The sequence below is a fragment of the Balaenoptera acutorostrata genome, chromosome 5, assembly GCF_949987535.1.
Source record: "Balaenoptera acutorostrata chromosome 5, mBalAcu1.1, whole genome shotgun sequence".
NCBI lineage: Eukaryota > Metazoa > Chordata > Mammalia > Artiodactyla > Balaenopteridae > Balaenoptera > Balaenoptera acutorostrata.
Window position 1 is genome coordinate 8,706,776 of NC_080068.1, and position 22,691 is coordinate 8,729,466.

General features: G+C 39.6%; 1 protein-coding gene across 1 annotated transcript in view; it reads right to left on the reverse strand.

The window, feature by feature from the left end:
* SPARCL1 (SPARC like 1) overlaps positions 1 to 22,113 on the reverse strand; it is a 45,625-nt gene extending 23,512 nt beyond the window's left edge. Inside the window, exon 1 of the mRNA XM_057547149.1 lies at positions 21,702 to 22,113. The gene's annotated coding sequence lies outside the window, so the exon portion shown is untranslated. The remainder of the gene's footprint in view (positions 1 to 21,701) is intronic.
* Positions 22,114 to 22,691: the final 578 nt, after the last annotated feature.

Consider the following 22,691-nt stretch of genomic DNA (forward strand, 5'->3'; position numbering starts at 1 on the left):
TAAAGAGCAAACAGACAATGAAGAACAACACAATAAATGAAATTAAAAATTCTCCAGAAGGAATCAATAGCAGACTAACTGAGGCAGAAGAACGGATAACTGACCTGGAAGATAAAATAGTGGAAATAACTACCACAGAGCCAAATAAAGAAAAAAGAATGAAAAGAATTGAGAATAGTCTCAGAGACCTCTGGGACAACATTAAATGCACCAACATTCGAATTATAGGGGTATCAGAAGGAGAAGAGAACAAAAAGGGTCTGAGAAAATATTTGAAGAGATTATAGTTGAAAACTTCCCTAACATGGGAAAGGAAATAGTCATTCAAGTCCAGGAAGCTCAGAGAGTCCCATACAGGATAAATCCAAGGAGAAACATGTCAAGACCATAAAAATCAAACTGTTAAAAATTAAATACAAAGAAAAAATATTAAAAGCAGCAAGGGAAAAACAACAAATAACATACAAGGGAATCCCCATAAGGTTAACAGCTGATCTTTCAGCAGAAACTCTGCAAGCCAGAAGGGAGTGGCAGGACATATCTAAAGTGATGAAAGGGAAAAACCTGCAACCAAGATTACTCTAGCTGGCAAGGATCTCATTCAGATTCGATGGAGAAATTAAAACCTTTACAGACTAGCAAAAGCTAAGAGAATTCAGTGCCACCAAACCAGCTTTACAACAAATGCTAAAGGAACTTCTCTAGGCAGGAAACACAAGAGAAGGAAAAGACCTACAAAATCAAACCCAAAACAATTAAGAAAGTGGTCATAGGAACATACATATTGATAATTACCTTAAATGTAAAAGGGTTAAATGCTCCAACCAAAAGACACAGACTGACTGAATGGATAAAATACAAGTCCCATATATATACTGTCTACAAGAGACCCACTTCCGACCTAGGGACACATACAGACTGAAGGTGAGGGGATAGAAAAAGCTATTCCATTCAAATGGAAATCACAAGAAAGCTGGAGTAGCAATTCTCATATCAGACAAAATACACTTTAAAATAAAGACTATTACAACAGACAAAGAAGAACACTACATAATGATCAAAAGATCAATCCAATAAGATGATATAACAATTGTAAATATTTATGCAGCCAACATAGGAGCACCTCAATACATAAGGCAAATGCTAACAGCCATAAAAGGGGAAATTGACAGTAACACAATCATAGTAGGGGGCTTTAACACCCCACTTTCACCAAAGGACAGATCATCCAAAATGAAAATAAATAAGGAAACACAAGCTTTAAATGACACATTAAACAAGATGGACTTAATTGATATTTATAGGACATTCCATCTAAGAACAACAGGATACACTTTTTTCTCAAGTGCTCATGGAACATTCTGCAGGATAGATCCTATCTTGGGTCACAAATCAAGCCATGGTAAATTTAAGAAAATTGAAATCATATCAGGTATCTTTTCCAACCACAGCACTATGAGACTAGATATCAATTACAGGAAAAAAACTGTAAAAAATACAAACACATGGAGGCTAAACAATATGCTACAAATAACCAAGAGATCACTGAAGAAATCAAAGAGGAAATCCAAAAAAACCTAGAAACAAATGACAATGATAACATGATGACCCAAAACTTATGGGATGCAGCAAAAGCAGTTCTAAGAGGGAAGTTTATAGCAATAAAATCCTACCTCAAGAAACAAGAAAAATCTCAAATAAACAACCTAACCTTACACCTAAAGCAATTAGAGAAAGAAGAACAAAAAAACACCAAAGGTAGCAGAAGGAAAGAAATCATAAAGATCAGATCAGAAATAAATGAAAAAGAAATGAAGGAAATGATAGGAAAATCAATAAAACTAAAAGCTGGTTCTTTGAGAAGATAAAAAAATTGATAAACCATTAGCCAGACTGATCAAGAAAAAAAGGGAGAAGACTAAAATCAAAAGAATTAGAAATGAAAAAGGAGGAGTAACAGCTGACACTGCTGAAATACAAAGGATCATGAGAGATTACTACAAGCAACTATATGCCAACAAAATGGACAACCTGGAAGAAATGGACAAATTCTTAGAAAAGCACAACCTTCCGAGACAGAACCAGGAAGAAATAGAAAATACAAACAGACCAACCACAAGCACTGAAATTGAAACTGTGATTTAAAAACTTCCAACAGGGCTTCCCTGGTGGCGCAGTGGTTGAGAATCTGCCTGCCGATGCAGGGGACACAGGTTCAAGTACTGGTCTGGGAAGATCCCACATGCCGCGGAGCAACTGGGCCCGTGAGCCACAATTACTGAGCCTGCACTTCTGGAGCCTGTGCTCCGCAGCAAGAGAGGCTGCGAAAGTGGGAGGCCCATGCACCACGATGAAGAGTGGCCCCTGCTTGCCACAACTAGAGAAAGCCCTCACACAGAAACGAAGACCCAACACAGCCATAAATAAATAAATTAATTAATTAAAAAAAATCTTCCAACAAACAAAAGCCCAGGACCACATTGCTTCACGGGCAAATTCTATCAAACATTTAGAGAAGAGCTAACACCTATCCTTCTCAAACTCTTCCAAAATATGACAGAGGGAGGAACACTCCCAAACTCATTCTAAGAGGCCACCATCACCCTGAAACCAAAACCAGACAAAGATATCACAAAAAAAGAAAACTACAGGCCAATATCACTGCTGAATATAGATGCAAAAATCCTCAACAAAATACTAGCAAACAGAATCCAACAGCACATTAAAAGGATCACACACCATGATCAAGTGGGGTTTATCCCAGGAATGCAAGGATTCTTCAATATATGCAAATCAGTCAATGTGATGCACCATATTAACAAACTGAAGGATAAAAACCATATGATAATCTCAACAGATGCAGAAAAAGCTTTCAACAAAATTCAACACCCATTTATGATAAAAACTCTCCAGAAAGTAGGCATAGAGGGAACTTACCTCAACATAATAAAGGCCATATATGACAAACCCATAGCCAACATCGTTCTCAATGGTGAAAAACTGAAACCATTTCCTCTAAAATCAGGAACAAGACAAGGATGCCCACGCTCACCATTATTATTCAACATAGTTTGAGAAGTTTTAGCCACAGCAATCAGAGAAGAAAAAGAAATAAAAGGAATCCAAATCGGAAAAGAAGAAGTAAAGTTGTCACTGTTTGAAAATGACATGATACTATACACAGATAATCCTAAAGATGCTACCAGAAAACTATTAGAGCTAATCAATGAATCTGGAAAAGTAGCAGGATACAAAATTAATGCACAGAAATCTCTTGCATTCCTATATACTAATGATGAAAAATCTGAAAGAGAAATTAAGGAAACACTCCCATTTACCATTGCAACAAAAAGAATCAAATACCTAGGAATAAACCTAACTAAAGAGACAGAAGACCTGTATGCAGAAAACTAAAAGACACTGATGAAAGAAGTTAAAGATGATACAAACATGTGGAGAGATATACCATACTCTTAGATTGGAAGAAACAACATTGTGAAAATTACTATACTACCCAAAGCAATCTACAGATTCAGTGCAGTCCCTATCAAACTACCAATGGCATTTTTCACATAACTAGAACAAAAAGTTTCACAATTTGTATGGAAACACAAAAGACCCCGAATAGCCAAAGCAATCTTGAGAATGAAAAACGGAGCTGGAGGAATCAGGCTCCCTGACTTCAGACTATACTACAAAGGTACAGTAATCAAGACAGTATGGTACTGGCACAAAAACAGAAATATAGATCAATGGAACAGGATAGAAAGCCCAGACATAAACCCACGCACATATGGTCACCTTATCTTTGATAAAGGAGGCAAGAGCATACAATGGAGAAAAGACAGCCTCTTCAATAAGTGATGCTGGGAAAACTGGACAGCTACATGTAAAAGAATGAAATAGAACACTCCCTAACACCATACACAAAAATAAACTCAAAATGGATTAAAGACCTAAATGTAAGGCCAGACACTATAAAACTCTAGTGGAAAACACAGGAAGAACACTCTTTGAAATAAATCACAGCAAGATCCTTTTTGACCCACCTCCTAGAGAAATGGAAATAAAAAGAAAAATAAACAGATGGGACCTAATGAAACTTAAAAGCTTTTGCACAGCAAAGGAAACCATAAACAAGACGAAAAGACAACCCTCAGAATGGGAGAAAATACTTGCAAACGAAGCAACGGACAAAGGTTTAATCTCCAAAATATACAAGCAGCTCATGCAGCTCAATATCAAAAGAACAAACAACCCAATCCAAAAATGGCTAGAAGACCTAAATAGACATTTCCTGAAAGAAGATATACAGATTGCCAACAAACACATGAAAGGATGCTCAACATCACTAATCATTAGAGAAATGCAAATCAAAAGTACAATGAGGTATCACCTCACATCAGTCAGAATGGCCATCATCATAAAATCTACAAACAATAAAAGCTGGAGAGGGTGTGGAGAAAAGGGAACCCTCTTCCACTGTTGGTAGGAATGTAAATTGATACAACCACTATGGAGAACAGTATGGAAGTTCCTTAAATAACTAAAAATAGGACTACCATAACGACCCAGCAATCCCACTACTGGGCATATACCCTGAGAAAACCATAATTCAAAAAGAGACATGTACACAATGTTCATTGCAGCACTATTTACAATAGCCAGGACATGGAAGCAATCTAGGTGTCCATCGACAGATGAATGGATGAAGAGGATGTGGCACATATATACAATGGAATATTACTCAGCCTTAAAGAGAAATGAAGTTGAGTTATTTGTAGTGAGGTGGATGGACCTCGAGTCTGTCATACAGATTGAAGAAAGTCAGAAAGAGAAAAACAAATACCATATGCTAACACATATATATGGAATCTTAAAAAAAAAATGTTCGAATAACCTAGGGGCAGGACAGGAATAAAGACGCAGACATAGAGAATGGACTTGAGGACACAGGGAGGCAGAAGGGTAAGCTGGGACGAAGTGAGGTAGTAGCATTGACATATATACAATTCCAAATGTAAAATAGATAGCTAGTGGGAAGCAGCTGCATAGCACAGGGAGATCAGCTCCGTGCTTTGTGACCACCTAGAAGGGTGGGATAGGGAGGGTGGGAGGGAGACGCAAGAGGGTGGAGATATGGGGATATATGTATACATATAGCTGATTCACTTTGTTATACAGCAGAAAGTAACACTGTAAAGCAATTATACTCCAATAAAGATGTTAAAACAAGCAAACAAACAAACAAACAAAAATACAGAATGATCCAAGTAGGAAACCACTTCAAGTTTTAAATGTAAAGCAGATGCCTGTGCTGTAGTTTTAAAGATAGGACGTTGTGGAACAATCCAGTATCTATTTAGAATGTAGAAGACCTTGAGTTCTGCTGTGTTCCAATTTGTCCTTCAGACCAGTCACTGGGCATTTTAATCTCACTGAGCTCATTGTATTTGTCACACACACTGATCAAAAATAATTTCACAGCCTTTAGCTTCTTATTTTAAGAACCGAACAAATGTGCTGATTTGTATAAATAAGACAGAGGGGAGAACTTTCCTGGGAAACAAGAGACTTTTGAAAACAACTGTCAAACTGAAGACTACAGGAGTCTTAATTAGCTGATGCTTGCAAAATACTTCGAAAATGAAACCCATGATGTTCTTGCTAAGTATGATGAATACCATTCATTCTTGGATAAGTAAAACGTCATATATTTTGAGACATTTGAATTTGTGTGCACTCTCTACAAGATGCAGATTGTTATTTTTGCAGAAAGAACAAATGAAACTCTATATGAAAAATGCAGAAGTGAGACAAATTTTTGAATAGAGTTATTATTCTTGAAGACGTAAATATGCAGTGGTGATGTGAAATTAGATGAATATTATTTTGCCCAAATGTGTGAGCTGATTCAAAGCCAGCAGTATAGCTGAAAGAACACGTGGTATGGAATTGGAAGATCTAAGTCCAGACTTAAACTACTTTTTACCAGCAGAGAGACTTCGGTCAAGTCACTGGTTTCTTCATCTACAAAACAGGAAAAATAATAGTAGCTTTCCTACTTATCTTCTAGGGTTGTTTTGAGACTCAAATGTGATCAGATAGTCATGTGATAATTTTATTAACTGTCAATATGAAATGAAAGATATTATTTCTTTGAAACATTGATGAGGCAAAAAATGGCTTAATAACCCTAATAAGTAATAATCCACAGAGACTTTAATTCATCCTTTTTTTAAAAAATTCTAGTAGTGCCTAATAGTTATTAATAACATTTTTTTAAATTTATTTATTTATGGCTGTGTTGGGTCTACGTTTCTGTGTGAGGGCTTTCTCTAGTTGTGGCAAACGGGGGCCACTCTTCATCGTGGTGCGTGGGCCTCTCACTATTGCGGCCTCTCTTGTTGCGGAGCACAGGCTCCAGACGCACAGGCTCAGTAATTGTGGCTCACGGGCCTAGTTGCTCCGCGGCATGTGGGATCTTCCCAGACCGGTGCTCGAACCCGTGTCCCCTGCAATGGCAGGCAGACTCTCAACCACTGCGCCACCAGGGAAGCCCCTAATTCATCCTTTTACTTACAGCTCTTAGGTTATTTTTTTCTTACCTTTGTCCCATTGTTTATTTTCATGGGTCTAGAGAGGTTAAAGATGAGAGATGGTGGGGAAATTCAAGGAGAGCCTTTTCCTTCTCTTAGGAACAAAGTGTCTCATTACCAAACTTTTAGGAGAACCTCATCTGGAATTTTAAAAGATGACTGCTAGACTCCATTTTTTAGGTATGGCCTTTCTAGGGAAGCCCAGGATTTAGAATTTCAAATGCCTGCAGTTCTTCTACTGGCTGGCCCATATAGCCTCAAAACGAATATCCAGATGAAACGTTTGACATGGCAGAAATAGGTCTTCCATTAAGAACTAAACAAACACCCACGAATGTCAATTCTATTCTAACTCATGCGAATAGTTGTCTTGACACAGTTTCTAACATTTTTCATTTAATATGTATAAACAGTATGGTAAAGTAAAAATGCCTATCAATTCTTTGCTGTTCCTCCCATTGAGAGGTGAAGTTGAATTCTCCTCCCCTTGAATCCAGACTGGCCTTAGTCAGTCACTTACCTGACCAAACAATTGAGGTGGAATTGATGTTCTGGGATTTTCGAGGTTAGCCTTGGACCTTTGACGTTAATCTCTCGGAATACTTGTTTTGGGAGTCCCGAGCCAGTTTGTAAGAGACCGTCACACCACAGAAGACACTGTTCATGGTCCCTGATCCCAGCTATCCACGTGTCCTTGCAAAGGTACAGTGTATGTGAGTGGAGCCACCTTGGACCCTCCAGAGTGGCTCACCTGCCAGCTCAGTACCTCTGAGCGACCTGCCCAAACTCCTAACGCACAACATCTTGAGAAATTATGTAATAATGGTTGTTTACAGTCACAATTTGTAAGCAGCAATGAAGAATTGGACTGAACATTAAATATCTTGAGTGAAATATTCGTTAGAAGTAGAATAACTTATGTTCATCAAAGTATTATTTTATTGAAAAAGTAGGTTCTTATCATTGGCTGTTTAACATAGTAGCTAATGCAATGGCTTATATTTTTTGAGATTTTACTATGTGCCAGGTACTATGGTAAGTACATCACCCATGCATCACCCATATATTCCCACCTGTCGCCTCACCTCCACTTCATAGAGTATCCATCCATCCAATGAGAGCTTGCTGCACATCCCTCTGTGCCACTGTGCCCAGTCATGAGTGAGGTGCATGGAAGCCAAAGGAATTTCCAAAGGGGCGGCCTTGACATTCTCAAAGATCTCTCTCCTTCTAGCTCAGGAGAAATTCGGATATTCTGCCTATTCTATAATGTGTAACTGAGGGATTCCTTTAACTATATTTAGAGGATCCCCCCAGGCTTATCTTAGGCAAGACTGTGCGATAGCCTTGTTCCCACACCTCTTCATCATTCCTTTCAGAGTTCCTCATGCTACTCTGTCACCCACCACTCACTAATCTCACTGGGTCTCATTTCACACCTTCATTCGGGATGGCCCCCTGGAGGCAGTGCTCTGCTCCTCTCCTGAGACATTTGCCATTCCTTCAGAAAGTCGCCACCTCTCCCTGCCCTGGGGTGTAGGGGAGGAATGACTTTGGCCACATTTAATTCTCTTTGCTCAAATCATACTCTGATATCTGTCCTTTAAGTTCCTCTTTCTCTGTGAATGTGGGGCTTTCTCATATTTACATCTATTTATTCCTCCCTGCTTTTTTGCATATTCTTTGAGGTATAGACTTTTGAGTATGGCCAGAGGTGGATGCACCACAAAGCTAAGAAGCTTAAGTTTCAGGGCTCCTCACTTTTACAGGCTCCTTACAAATCCCTACGCCTCATTTTGATCTTTTTTTTTTTTTTCACTTTTTTGAATTTGTCAAGTTTTATTTGTGGCCAAGTACATGATATATATACATATATATACATATATATACATATATATACATATATATGTATATATATGTATATATATGATATAGAAATATACATGATATTGAAATATATATAAATATACAAATGTTTTATTGACATAAGGTAAAAAAAAAAGCATGCTCTGTATTTGTAGGTTTTGTAGTTCTATACACATCTATTAAATTGAGCTGGTTGATTTTAATACTCAGATCCTCTATGTCCCAGCTAAATTTTTATCTTCTAGATCTGTCAGATTTTGAAAGATTTATATTGGAATCTGTTACTGTAATTATGCATGCATTTTAAAAATATTTATTTATTTATTTTTGGCTGTGTTGGGTCTTCATTGCTGTGCACGGGCTTTCTCTAGTTGCGGAGAGTGGGGGCTACTCTTTGTTGCAGTGCGCGGGCTTCTCATTGCAGTGGCTTCTCTTGTTGTGCGGCACAGGCTGTAGGCACATGGGCTTCAGTAGTTGTGGCACGCAGGCTCTAGAGTGCAGGCTTAGTAGTTGTGGTGCACGGGCTCAGTAGTTGTGGCTCATGGGCTCTTGAGCACAGGCTCAGGAGTTGTGGCACATGGGCTTATTTGCTCCATGGTATGTGGGATCTTCCCGGACCAGGGTTTGAACCTGTGTCCCCTGCATTAGCAGGCGGATTCTTAACCACTGTGCCACCAGGGAAGCCCATGCATGCATGTTTTAAAATGAGGTTCTTCTTTTATTTTTATGTTTTTATTTTTTTAAAAAAAAGAAGTTCCAGGACTTACCTGGTGGTCTAGTGGGTAAGGCTCCACGGTCCCAGTGCAGGGGGCCTGGGTTCAATCCCTGGTCAGGGAACTAGATCCCACATGCATGCCACAACTAGGAGTCTGCATGCCGCAACTAAAGATCCCACATGCCGCAACGAAGATCCCTCATGCTGCAACTAAGACCCGATGCAGCCGAAATATCAAGCAATCAATAAATATTTAAAAAATAAAAAAATAAAAATGAAAAAGAAGGTCCCACACATTGTGTAAACCTCTGGTTCACAAGTGGTGAATCTACTCCTTAGTACGGCTCACCTGAATGCCTGTGGTATTTGTCATGTTGCAGGACTTAGTAATATCTGAATGATTTGCTTCATAGTCCTAATAGCATGGCAATTCACCTTTTGAAACCTCCCTAGCCCCTAAAAGGATCAGTTACATGAGTCCTTTTCTTTTTCTGCCTTTAGCTCTTCTCTCTACCCCCTAAGTTATTTTATTCTCAACCTTCTTAAAATTTCTTTTCTCTGAATGCCAGGTTCTTAGCTTTCTCCTCTTATTTGAATTTCCCTTATTAGTTAAACTCTACCAGCATATAAAACGTCTTTGGATTCAATGGAAATTGTCTCTTCTTTAGTTAATATAGTAAGTCGGTCGTTAAGTTCAGCTGGTTGGGAGAAGAATTTCAAGTGTTTCAGCTCTGTGAAAGTACCAAGAATTACTTACTGGGGTAATTCTCTTCCGGGATTAAGAAAAACAGCAAATCATACCTAAGAACAGTTCCAAGTAACCTCATTCTCATGGCGTTGGGAGCCGCTGAGGAACAGCGGTGGGCTTTGATGAGTAGCTTTTGTGCGAACCGCTAATGAAAGCGTTCACTTCAAGCAGAAGAGCCTTCAGGATTCATCACGCTTCTCGTGTGCCTTGTTGAGAGCCAACACACTGAATAGGGAAAGACGGCTCACCCAGTGGTCCAATGTTACTCATTACCTGCCTTCTGTGAAAGAAGCAGATACAATAAACCCCAGCGGATTTTGTGGCTGAGGTTTGAGGATTTCTTTGAAAATAGGGTGAAAACCTAGGCTTATTTATGCCCTCAGAGGGGAAGCCCTGGAAGATTTATTCAAGCAAGGAGAAGACACGGCTTGTCTACAGCTGTACATTCTGCCTTTCCCACATTGGGAAGAGATTATTTTTCTCTGAATATCCAGGTATCTTCCACTTGCTCCCCCAAATCCACTCCACACCCACTCTCCTGCCTTCTCCGCACTGAGCTGTCCCAGGGCCTGTGTGAACTGTAGCATCAGGTTCTCTTGCACGGTGGTTTCTGTTGGGCTCAGCCAATGGGGTGTACTGGCAGGAGAGATGTGAGGGAAGGAGGAGAGTAAAACCAGGGTGTATATTTTCTCAGCGCCCTCTCTGTGACTGTGTCCCTCTCCGGAAGGTCACAGCCCCTCGCAGTGTCCCTCTCCACACAGCATTTTCTGTCTGGGCTCAAAAAGTTCTCCTTTCCCTGGCTCGTACAAGCTTAGCTTTTACTAGTCTATTCCTGCAACACCTTGTGACTTCTCTATGCCCTGCCCATTCTTTGGTCAATCATCCCTTAATTCTACTCTCCTCAAATCCCCAAATTCAGTTTTCCTGCCCGGATCTGTCATTTCCTTGCTAGACCTTGACCCACAGCACTTGATCCAAATTTAGGATTCATGGGTTTGAATATAATTCAGATCCCCTGCCAGCAAAGCTGCCTCCTGCTCCCCAGTGCTGCCCTGTTTCAAGTCTTTCTATAGTTGCTATGGGTTTGTATAAAGATTATTTTAAGATGAAGACATTTGAGATCCAACAGCAAAGCCTTCTCAGAGCATCCCTTGTCTGACTAAAAGCAGAAACTTCTGAGAAATGAGAACTACCATAAATTCCCTCTTCAGGGTGGCTCTATTCCCAGTAGAGAGAACAAGGGTAAATCTACCATAATTTCCTCTCCAGGGCAGTTTTATCACCTTGAAAAAGACAGACAAACCACTTATACCTTTACAACAAATATCATAAACTCTCGTATCTCCAGTTTGTTCTAAAAACCCATTTGTCTTTCCTAAAAAATCTTTTTGTTCTTGCCACAGAAGCTGTTTCTCCCTTTTCCCTTTCTCCTACCAAATTAGGTCGGTAAGCCTTTAACAGTTTAAGGAGCCAGCTACTTTTGTTGGCCTCTCTATGCATATAAATAAATGTTTCTCTCCTATTAATCTGTATTTTGTCAGTTTCATTTGCAGGCCCCAATTACTGAATATAAGAGGGTAGAGGAAAAAGGTTTTCCTCCCTTACATTGCCTTAGCAGGTGCACATATTTCTTTTTATTTATTTATTTATTTTAATTTTTTAAAAAAATATCTTTATTGGCGTATAATTGCTTTACAATGGTGTGTTAGTTTCTGCTTTATAACAAAGTGAATGGAACATAACAGTCCTCACCTTTGGAGAGAATCAAAAGTTACAAGGTATTAACACGTGATTAGCACTCAATAAACTTGATTTCTCCCAGGATTTGAAGGTGTTATAGAATCGAAGAGTTTTAGAAAGAAATATGGGCATTTAGCTCTGGGAGTGTTTTGTGTTGGAACTTGGCATTTTCAGTTTACCCTCCTATTTCTCTTTTCATGTAATTGCTCGAATGTTATGACACCAGGATTACTCTGGAGGCTTGGGAAGTAAATCAGTCTCTCTGTTCTTTTCCCTTCCATTATAGTCCTTTCCCACACCAAAGGAAACCCAGTTCATTAGCTTAGTTTGACTGAACATTTTAAACATTGTTCTAAATATACTGGTTTTGGCTCGTTAGTCCCAGAATGTGTAGAAATTTGCCTAATCAAAAATCAAAGGGTAGTCTAATTAGGACTTCCCTGGCAGTCCAGTGGTTAGGACTCCACGCTTCCACTGCCGGGGGCACAGGTTCCTTCCCTGGTCAGGGAGCTAAGATCCCCACATGCTGCATGGTGCAGCCAAAAAAAAGAGAGAGAGAGAGAGAGAGAGGGAGAGAGTAGTCTAATTAGCCACATTAAAACAAAACTGTATTTTGCATGAATAATGCTGCACAAAGGGGTCTGTTGTTAATTCTTTTTGGATAATGACTATTTTGGGTTTCATGGCACTAAAATGTACATACCACATTCAGTAACTGGCTGGGCTATGGACCTCCACAGATATTAACCCTGTTAACAAGATGCTGGGACGCATAAGGTGAGACAGCCAGCTGCAGCCATGACCACAACCTCAGACCTTACGGTGGCCACCATCTAAACGCCGGATTTAAGAAAAATAAAACAACAGAGAAGCAAATGTAGGGTAAGCGTGGGCTGGATTTTTGTGTGCCATTGTTTGGGAAAGAAAAGAAGTTAGTCATGTCCAGATCTCAGGCTATAGTAACCTCCTGCATTGCTACCCAGAGAATTTTTCAAAGTATAAGAAAACATTTGTTTGCTTTTGAAATCAATCACTTTAAATTATTTTCCTATCACAAGAAGACATCAACCAGTTGTTTTTATCGGTGAACTGATGCTGTACTTCCCACCCCTCCCTCCCCCATGCCTATCTAAGAAGCTACTGAATGCAAGGTCACTAGGAGTGCCAAGGTCTATGCCAAAAGCTTTAAGCTCCCAGTTTAAAGCAAAAGCTTCCAGTAGTTTCCTCTACCTATATTTTAGGAAATTACTGAGAAGTTTTCCTAGAAAGAGCTTCATCTATACCCCGTTATGAGGTCCTGAAAGCCTGCTGTTACGTGTGCTGGAACTGGGGAGCAGGGAAGAAAAGGAGAAGGGAAGAAGACCCTTGGGGTTCAGCGTTTGTGTTTTGTTTCTTCTGAATTCCAACAGAATGCTGTGTAGATTTAGAGTTAGCTCAAAGTTGCTTGGTCCCCAATAAAAGGTTGGGAAATCCACTGAACAAATGGCTTGAGAGTTAAAAATGATTCCATTGTGCTAAGACAGCATGAAGATCTGACCAATCATGGTGTCTTGAAACCTGCTACAGGTTTTCTTTGACCCATAATCAAGATCAATTCTTCTGACTTTTGTAGATTTCAGGCCACCTTCCTACTGGGTCTCTATCATATTATACAGATGATTAGGTAACTCAAGTTGAATCAAGTATGGTAAAAATGCATTACTTTTGGTGCTCTTTGAGGGTAACTATGAATGGTGGATTCTTATCCTTGTTTATTTACTTTTTATTAACTCTATGGGCATATCAGTATTACTGAACCTATGGTAAACTTTATCCTATTAAAACAAAACAAAAGCATTTACCTGTTCATACTCCACTCATATTCAGTTAAAAACTTATGAGTTGATTGGATGCTCCTTCTAAAAATTTTGCCCATTTGGGGGGATAAGCTGCAAATCTGGGTTTTATACATATTCAGTAGACTACAGTGATTATGTTGTAGTGATAGAGATTTGATTAGAATGTGGTTGGTAGTTTTATTGTTTCAACAATTATAGAGTTTTGCCAGGTATTTGTAAAATATGTATTTCCATAAATGACTACTTTGAGAACTATCTCTATTTATCTCAATTAAGTTTTAGGAATTTGGGATGACCCTTCTTTAAGCAGCACTGCAGTTTCTCCTTATCCTCAAGGGAATGGGTTGGCTGAAAGGGTGGCACAGGGCGTTAAAGATGTCAGGAAAAGATTATAGGAGGATACTGGCTTAAATAACTCACTACTTTTTTTTATTGTTTGACATGACATTCCAAATTCAAAAAGAGAAGTCATCTTGCTGAATCAAAAATGTGTATGTAGAGGATTTTGCTTTGCTCAGCTAATGGATCCTGGAGGAAATCTCCAGAAACTCCTGGCATCAGATATGAACATATTTTTCCTTCTTATGGGAATGGGGGTAATAATAGTATGACCATCGTTCCTAAGTAAGGCCAGTCAAGGTCACTGCAACCTTTCTGCATAGTTGCCTAAGAGAGAAGGCAGAACACAGACACATCCCCGTGTCTGAAACCCCTTTGTTTAGTTTCCTTTTGTATCAAAAGGATTGGCTTTCACCATGGGAGAGGCTGTAACTGGATTTCACCATGAAAGGAAGTTGTAATTAGATTTCTCAGCAGGTCTACGAGTTCTGTCCCTGGAAAAAACAGAAAAAAGGGCCTGAATATTCTTTCCTCTAGCTGGAAAGGTAGCCAGCCAAGCCTGCAGAGATTGGTCTGAAAGGCTCGGGCAGAATGGGCCATGGGTGTGTCATCGTTCCCCGACCTCTGATGGAACAATGTCAACTCTGGCTTCAAGACTGAGTGCGTGGTCCTTCAGGTTGAGGGTGGAAAGCAATGCAAGTGACAGCTAAAGATTTCTTGGCATTTGGTAGGAAACATAGGACATTCCTCCGAATGAAACCCTCTGACTCTTGGTCTCTCTGTCTCTTGGCGTCCTGAAACTTCTATCTCCTAGAGAAGCGGAGGGCACCTAAACTTTGGAACATTCTAGAACATCATTCTCCATCTAGGTTTAGGAATGAACTTACACAAACAACCAGAATATATTTTGGGTACTGTGGTTCATTTTGAGTTCTTAGTTGTATTGGTTCCATTTCAGTTTCCATAATATTTTCTAGAAGTTTAAATTGGAATGCGGTTATGTCAGAGTAGGTGTTTGTATTTGATTTCTTTTCAGTTGTTACAGTTTTTAAAAAGAACTTTAATTTAAATTCACATTTAAAATGGCGAATTTTATTTTTGAAGTTCCGCTTGTTGCCTTGCCACGTAAATCTACTTCATCTAACCATCTGTCTCCACTGGGCACTCCTTGTCTCGCTATATCTCTTTTCTCTTCTTATCTCCTTGTTCTTTCTTTTTCTCCTAAGCATTAACAAGCTGTCTGACCACTGAACCAGAGTGGAAATATGGCCATCCATACTTTTAAAGACAGGAACAGGCTTGGAGCCTACCCTTTTCCATCTCTTGTATTGGCTCTGTCAATGACTCCTTGGAAATTTTAGTGCTGGTAGTTATCGTTCCAGGTTTTTTTAACTGAATTTCCCTCATGTTGCCTGGAGCTCCTCGGGCAGCCAGTATTTTCCCTAACCCCTCCCCCTTGCTCTCCCACCCCCGGTTGTTGGCTCCTTCATTGGCAGCCTCAGCCAAATGTATAAGTCCTCCTCCTTCTCTTGGAGACCAAGGAAACTCCCTTCAGCATTTTTGGTTTTCAAGGCAGACGATGACTACTTGATCTGTTTGTCTTACCTTGTCTAAGGTCAAAAGAATTGAGAATGACATACATATGTGCAGAAAAAGGAGAGGTTTGCCCTGACTGTTTTCCCTGTTACTTTACTTTTCTTCTTACGACTGGCATCTTATTGCCTGGAGTATGTACATCTACACTTCCAAATAAGGCCAGATACCTTTTGTTGAGTTTGTTTATATCAGGCGAAGACTGTAGGCGACTATTTTTAGTAATTATTATAACTATGGAAAAATTTCCCTTCAGGGAAATGTAGTAAACAAAATGATTATTATAAGTGCTTCATAATCAGACTCAGACAGCACATTCTCCTTCACCCTGATTTTACATGATGGCCAAAGGTTTCATTATCAGGGAGCAAACACCTTAGTCATATTTTGGCTAACGTATACATGTTGTTACCTGATCCAGAGTTAACACTGATGCTTTAGGGCTTTTAAAGTATGACTGAGTCTCTGGGGAGAGCTCTATAGCTTGGCGTTAAATTCATCTGAAGATTTAAGAAGGATGGCTTTCTATTTTGAGTTCTCTGTGGAGTCACCATTGACCTCAAAGTGTCCCAGTCCTGCCACTGTATATGATACACTCAGACTCAAAGATGCAGACTTTTCTAGGGCTCTGACCTGCAACTGCCTGGCATCCTGCCTAACTGAACCTACCACTGTGTGAGTCTAGGCTAGGGATAGATACGGTTCATGCCCATCGGAACTCTGAGTCGAACCAGAATTCAACATTAAACATGAATCAAGCAGAGGACAAATACTTTCAGGGCTTCACGTCTCCCACTGCTCTGCCCCTTCCCCTCAGAGCATCTGGCCTTCTCTCTGTTCCTCAGTCTATGGTCCCTCCTGCCACAGGGTCTTTGCAGTCTACGGTCCCTCCTGCCACAGGGTCTTTGCACGCTCAGACTTCTCTCGTCCGCATCCACTTGCTCCAGCTACCACTGCCCAGCACACACACCTCCCACAGGGCTAACCTCTCTTTAGCCTTCCGATCAAGGAAAGCCATCCCTGACCTTGAGTGGAAGTCGGGATCCTTACATGCTTTCTTAGAAGAAAGGTGCTTTTCCTTCTTAACACTTATTTCAGCATATAATTGTACAATACACACTCAATATAACGTGAACTTTTTCACCCCCCAGAATCAGGCTATACAAAAGGGACGTGCCTTATGTTCTAGCACTTCTGAGGTCGCTCGCGTAAAAGGACATTGTCTCAGTTACTTCATTTTGAACAACAAAGTACCATTTCAGGCAGACAGCCTGAAATGGTCTCAAGCAATGCTTATTTTTGTTCTTAAGAAGGTCACCCGGACAATAGAAAAGGAGATAAAGATATTTAAAGCAGATTTAGCAATTATTCTTGAGGTATGACTCCATTTCTGCAACTGTTGGAATTAACACAATTTTAGAAAACCACACTTTATAGACTCAAGCGGTTTTCAATAAGCCCTTTAAAGAGCCCTGGAAAAAGCCATATAGGAGGTAATTAATATGTAGAGATCATCACCATGGAATGAGAATTTATGCTTGGGGCTCAAATTTGCAGCACTAGCAGATTTCTGAGAAGGGAGTTATAAACAACTTGCGGAGGATTGACGATGCACTCCTCTCTATCAGACAATTACAGAGTGGATCCAGTGAACACAGACAGTGATGTTAAAGAGGCATAGAGAGAGTTTTAACAAAATCATTTCATGAAGTATGAGGATAAAGAAATCATTTTTATAAGTACAAAATATTTTAAATGAAATGAGATTTAAAATAATGTATTTGTAACAATAGAGTAAGTGTCCTAAGCATACCTTACAATATTATCCATCTGTGCATTTAGGTTGGCCAAAGATTTTGGCTGAGGATCTTTTTATCAGAAAAATGAAGGTGGCTTTGTATTTGAGGTCACCTTATGTTTGGGCAAATGTACTTTTAAAAAACATTTATCAAAGTATAGCTGATTTACAATCTCGTGTTAATTTCTGCTGTACAGCGAAGTGACTCAGTTATACACACACACACACACACACTCACACACACATAAATTCTTTTTCACGAATGCAGTTTTTATTAATGTGGTAATTTGATTAACAACTGTCTCCCTAACTACGTACGTAGTAAGTGCCACAAGAGCACAGCCATTCTGTTTGTTCCTGTACCATCCCTGGCATTTCACACAGAATAGAACTGAGTACATTAGTTGTTTGAGACATAAGATAAAAATATTACTTATTTCATGACCTGGAAAACACTGGAGAAACTAAAACAGAAATTTTAACAAAAAGTATTTTAAGGAAAGATAAGATGTTTTGATACATTTTGCCCTAGTGTTAATCAAGATGAGAAGAATCTCTTTTACTCCTTATAAATGTAAAAATCCTTAATTATTCCCTTTTATTCTCTTAAGAAATTCAATGGTTCATGTTTTTACAAGGATAATTCTGAGGCCTGTTTTCATTGCAGTTTCCTCACTGGGAGATTCCAAGTTCAAAAAAGCCATTCTTATCAGAGTTAGACCAAATGAGAAAAGTATTAAAAGAACGACTACTTCTTGAGCACTTCCATCCATTGTTTCGGTTAATCCTACAACAGTCTTATGAATTAGCTGTTACCCCATTGAAGAAGTAGGGGAAACAGGTTTGGTGAACTTCATGGCCAACCTTTACCACGGGTCAGATCCTGTAATAAGAGCCTTACACAGAGTATCTCATTCAATTCCCATGACAATTTTATGACCATTATTATCTCTCTTTTACATGTGAGAAGATGAGGCAAAGAGTGGTTAAGATAAAAAACTAGAGAGTGTAAGTGCCAGGGCAGTCCAGGAAGCCTGGCCCTGAGTCCCCTTGATTGATAACCACCTAGATAAGCACATTGTGAAGGTGGGAGGCGGTAGTGGGGACTCGGAAAATGGCTTTATTGTAGGGCCCAGCCTGTCCTACAAAGTGCGGTCCTGTCTCTTTCTCCTCCTTTGCCTTCCCGGTTGCTTTTCCCTGCACTCCACAGTAAGCTGGTCACCATTTCGTAGCTTTCTTGTTCATTTTCTCAACACCTATTCACTGACTCTTTAAAGGAAATGTTTGGCGTACGTAAGTTGGTTGCATAATAGGAAGGAAACGAGCCAGGATGGGAGACTTCATTTCTCAAGGATTTTTAAAGCAGACTAAGAGTTATTTCACAGAGAGGGCTGTGAAACTCGAGCCTCTCTATACTCTTTCATTGCTATGACGACAGGCTGCTCCTGCTACAAGTAGCCAGAAAAAGCAGCTGACATTTCAATTCTAGGAGCGTAGAGGAGAGGTTTACAAAAACAAAAAACAAAAAACAAACCCTTTTGTTTGAATTTCAGTTAGAGACGAAAAAAATACCCTGCCTTTAGAAATTCCCGCCTTTAGAAAAGATAAGAAAGGAGAAATGTTGGGGCCTTTCCCCCCCTCCAGGTAGGCCGATAATACAGAATTGAGTGCAAAGCAGCATTTCGCCTCATTCCTCTTAATGGCAATCTGAAACAGAAGACTCACTCTGGTTTCATTTGACTTGGCCATTAAGAAGCTACTAATGGATGAAGCAGTAATAAATACTCAGTAATAAATACTTCATGCTGAGGCCCTCTCAAGGGCATACGGTAGTGTCAGATTTATTTTTCCATTTCTTTGGATTAAAAAAAGACAATTCAAAGAATATTTCCTTCTTGACCCCCACTATTACTGCCAGAAAAATTATTCCAAGTGTGTAATCAAACACTTCCTCACTGTGTGTCTAGTACTCTGCCAGGTGCTATACCTGACGTTTAAAAAACATTTAATTCCTACAATGACCCCATTGTGGGTATTATTATCACTAATTGCTTAATAGATGGGTAAACTGAGTCCCGGAGGTGTGAAGTGACTGCCTAAGCTCGCATAGCCTGTAAGAGGCAGAGCCAGGATTCAAACTGAGGTGGGTTAGACGCTGAAACCCATGCTCTGTCTGCTCTGTCGGGCTGACTCTGAGGCATAGACCTGGCATTGACGTTTTATTATACAGCAAAGTGTGTGAGTACAAGGAAGAAACCCTGAGGAAAATCTTAGAGTAAATTCCCTTTCTACAGAGTTCCATTCGGGACATATAGGTAGACTAGTGCGTTAATATCAGCTACGATCGATAGATTGATTCGAACGTACCAGACATAGCTGTTTTCCTCGTTTATCACAACAAATCTCTAAGGTTGTAACTAATTTTATGATCCCCATTTTGGCAAATGAGGGCACACGGGTTCAAAGTGTCATTTGTGCAAAGTCACAGACCCTGGGAAAGCCCAGATATAAACCAGATCTGTAAGTTTCTAGAGCCCGTGATCTTGTTCACTTTATTACACCATCTCCCTACAATCAGTCAAGACCACACACTCTGTTCCCCAAACTTCTGATCATCTTTTGATGCCCAAGATAAAAATCAGGCTAGCCTCAGGTGGTACTACCTGTGCAAGCCCAGCCTTTGGGAGAAGATGCTCGGTGGGCCCCGTTTGAACCAGACCCTGGCCTAACTGGGCATCTCTTGGGCAGCCAGACCTACTGGGGAAGTTCTCCTGGATTTACGGGCCCCCCTTCTCCTTCACTGAAGGGTGTTCCAGAAGCCATCTGAAGTCTGAAAAACAGTTGCTCATGTTCTTGGTGGAAAAAGATTCCCAACACGTTCTGGACCTTGTGCTAAACTTAGCTAAAATAGCAATGTGTGTGTACCGTTACATATCAACTGAATAAAAATAATAAGCAGTCAAGAGGAAATGAAATGAAGAATGTTTTGGAGTTGTCCAGATATATCACTATTCATTTCATTTCCGTCATCACTATTTATTATTTTTACTTAGTTGATAAGTGAAAACTGTGCATAAGAGCCTATTGGGGATTAAATACCAAAGGACCTGGAAGGAAACCCCAGTACTCAAATTGCTAAATGGCTGTACAAAAATTCCCTGAAAGAGAAAAGGCAAGATTCATTAATAATATGTACATATTCTTTTCCAAAATGTGGAAAGCAGCATTGTTTGATTGGATGATCAGTAGATGAAACAGACTGCTGGATCTTGTTAAATGGACAGAAATATAAACTTAAGTCTTTCCTGAGAGGGGCGTCCTTTTTTTTTTTTCATATTCATAGTTAACGTACCCATCAACATTTAGCTGAATGAGCTGTGAATTGAAAAAAAACTGGTATCCATGAGAAAGGGGAGAATCAAAAAAAAAAAAAAAGATTTCTGCTGAGTTGGACCAAGTGAACATTTCTATTCAGTGTACTTAGGCCCTGGGCCAGAGGGGAGCTCAGATATAATGCCAAGGTGACATATTTAACCTCTGTGCCAGATTAAAGGCAGTTCAAAAGAGATATTCTCTCTGCTCTGCCTCTTGGTTATAGTATCAACAGCATCGATCTGCAGTTGAAAGCATGGTTTTCTCCTGCAGGGTGACCTCTAATACCCAGGAGGAATGAGGGAGCATGACTTGCATTATTGTTTTATTTTAGAAGATAGAGCCAGAAATGAAGGTCCCTTACAATATAGGAGTTATCATAATTTTTTAGCTCTTCAATTCCCCTCCCTCCTTTTTCCCTTCCTAAATTAGACATCGTTAGGAATTAGAAATTTTATGTATGTGTGTGTGTGGGGGGGGTATCCTAAAAAATGATAGAAGGGGACAAGAGACAGTGAGTCAGAAAACTATAAAAGGGAGTCAGGAAAAAATAATCACAATAACTAAAAAATAATCAAAGGAAAATATAGTATTATAGGGATTTTCTTACCTTTTGGAAAAGCAAAATGTTCCATTTCTACATTGCTCTTAGGTACAGACTGGGATAGTGGTGGTGATTGAATAACTTCAGATAATTTAACCATGGAAAACACCCAAGTTACTTTGATTTGAAAGTTTTTTTTTTTAACAACTACTTTCCTTTTGATTTATTTAATATATTTAGTAAACTATTTCTACAAAACACATTTCAGGATTTCAGACTTCACGAAGATCTGAATGCTAGTCTGGCCAGCAACATTTCTACATTTCTAAACATCATTTATTAGTTCTTACTATTTAATCTTGGAGAAGAAAAGGAAACATGAATTCAAGTGTTAACATTCCCTAGTAAGTAGCTTTTCTGTAAATCATGCAAAAGGGTATTTTTGTTCTTGTTGTTAAAAAATGGCTTTGTATTAGGCAAAAATATTAGACATCTTTATCAGATCATGCAAATCAGGTTAACAAATACAGTAAACTTATTAAAATTTACCTTCAGGTAGGTGGCTGGACCCAGAGCCTTGGCAGAAAATTGAAGTTGAATCCTGTCCTTGCACACAGTCAGGAAATAAGTTTCACAAATGTCCAATACTCTTTAAATCGCTTTCCTCGTTAGCCCTGCTTCTTTGCCCAGAAACACATTCAGGTCTATTGGAGTTGAAATTCTGCTGCTCTGTCAGCTACTCAGGGTCTGAGGTGACAGACGAATTTGGAGGTTGGCACAGGGACGTATTTCAGACTGTCATCGTTTTTGTCGCAGATTCCTGCAGTTCTCCAGCGGGCTAGCCTCTCACTCCAAGGGCAAGGGCGCGCTGAGCTTTACAGGCAGTGCAGACCCACAGGGAGAGAGCTCATTCTGCCGGAGAGAATGGGTTAACAGTCCTCCCCTCAAGCTCTTGTTCTCAGAGGCTTGTAACTTGGCCAGAATATAAGCACTTGGCTCCTTATGCCTTTTTCTGTTTTTCTTCTCTTTTTCAAACAACTCTAAAAGGTTTTACAAGCCAGATCCCTTTTGGGGGAATTTTTATTTTAAGACTGAAAAGAAACTCCATGCTGTGGTTTCTTCCTAAAGGAAATCGGTGGGGTGGGGTTTAAGGAAGGGGTAAGAATAATTGCAGCAGATGCATTTTTACATTGCTTCTGCAAAAATTGTTCTCACGAATATGCCTGAATTTAGTTAACAGCAGGATACTGCAGATACTTCAACCTTTCTTTAAGTGACCTTCAGAAATGTACATGTATGTGAAGCATTACTCCTTCGTAGTGTAGCTCATTTATAAGCCGATTCAGGAATGTTACAGTTCGTAGACTATTCTTCCCCCTACACAGCTCCCTACCACAACCTTCTGTATGATGATTGGTCTGGAAGAAGGAGTTTTGCCATGAAATAGACCTGGCGTTCTGGTTATTTATGTATGTATCTGATCTCTTCCACGGCTATGTCTACATTGATTGCACATTTACTACGTCAGACACTGGCTAA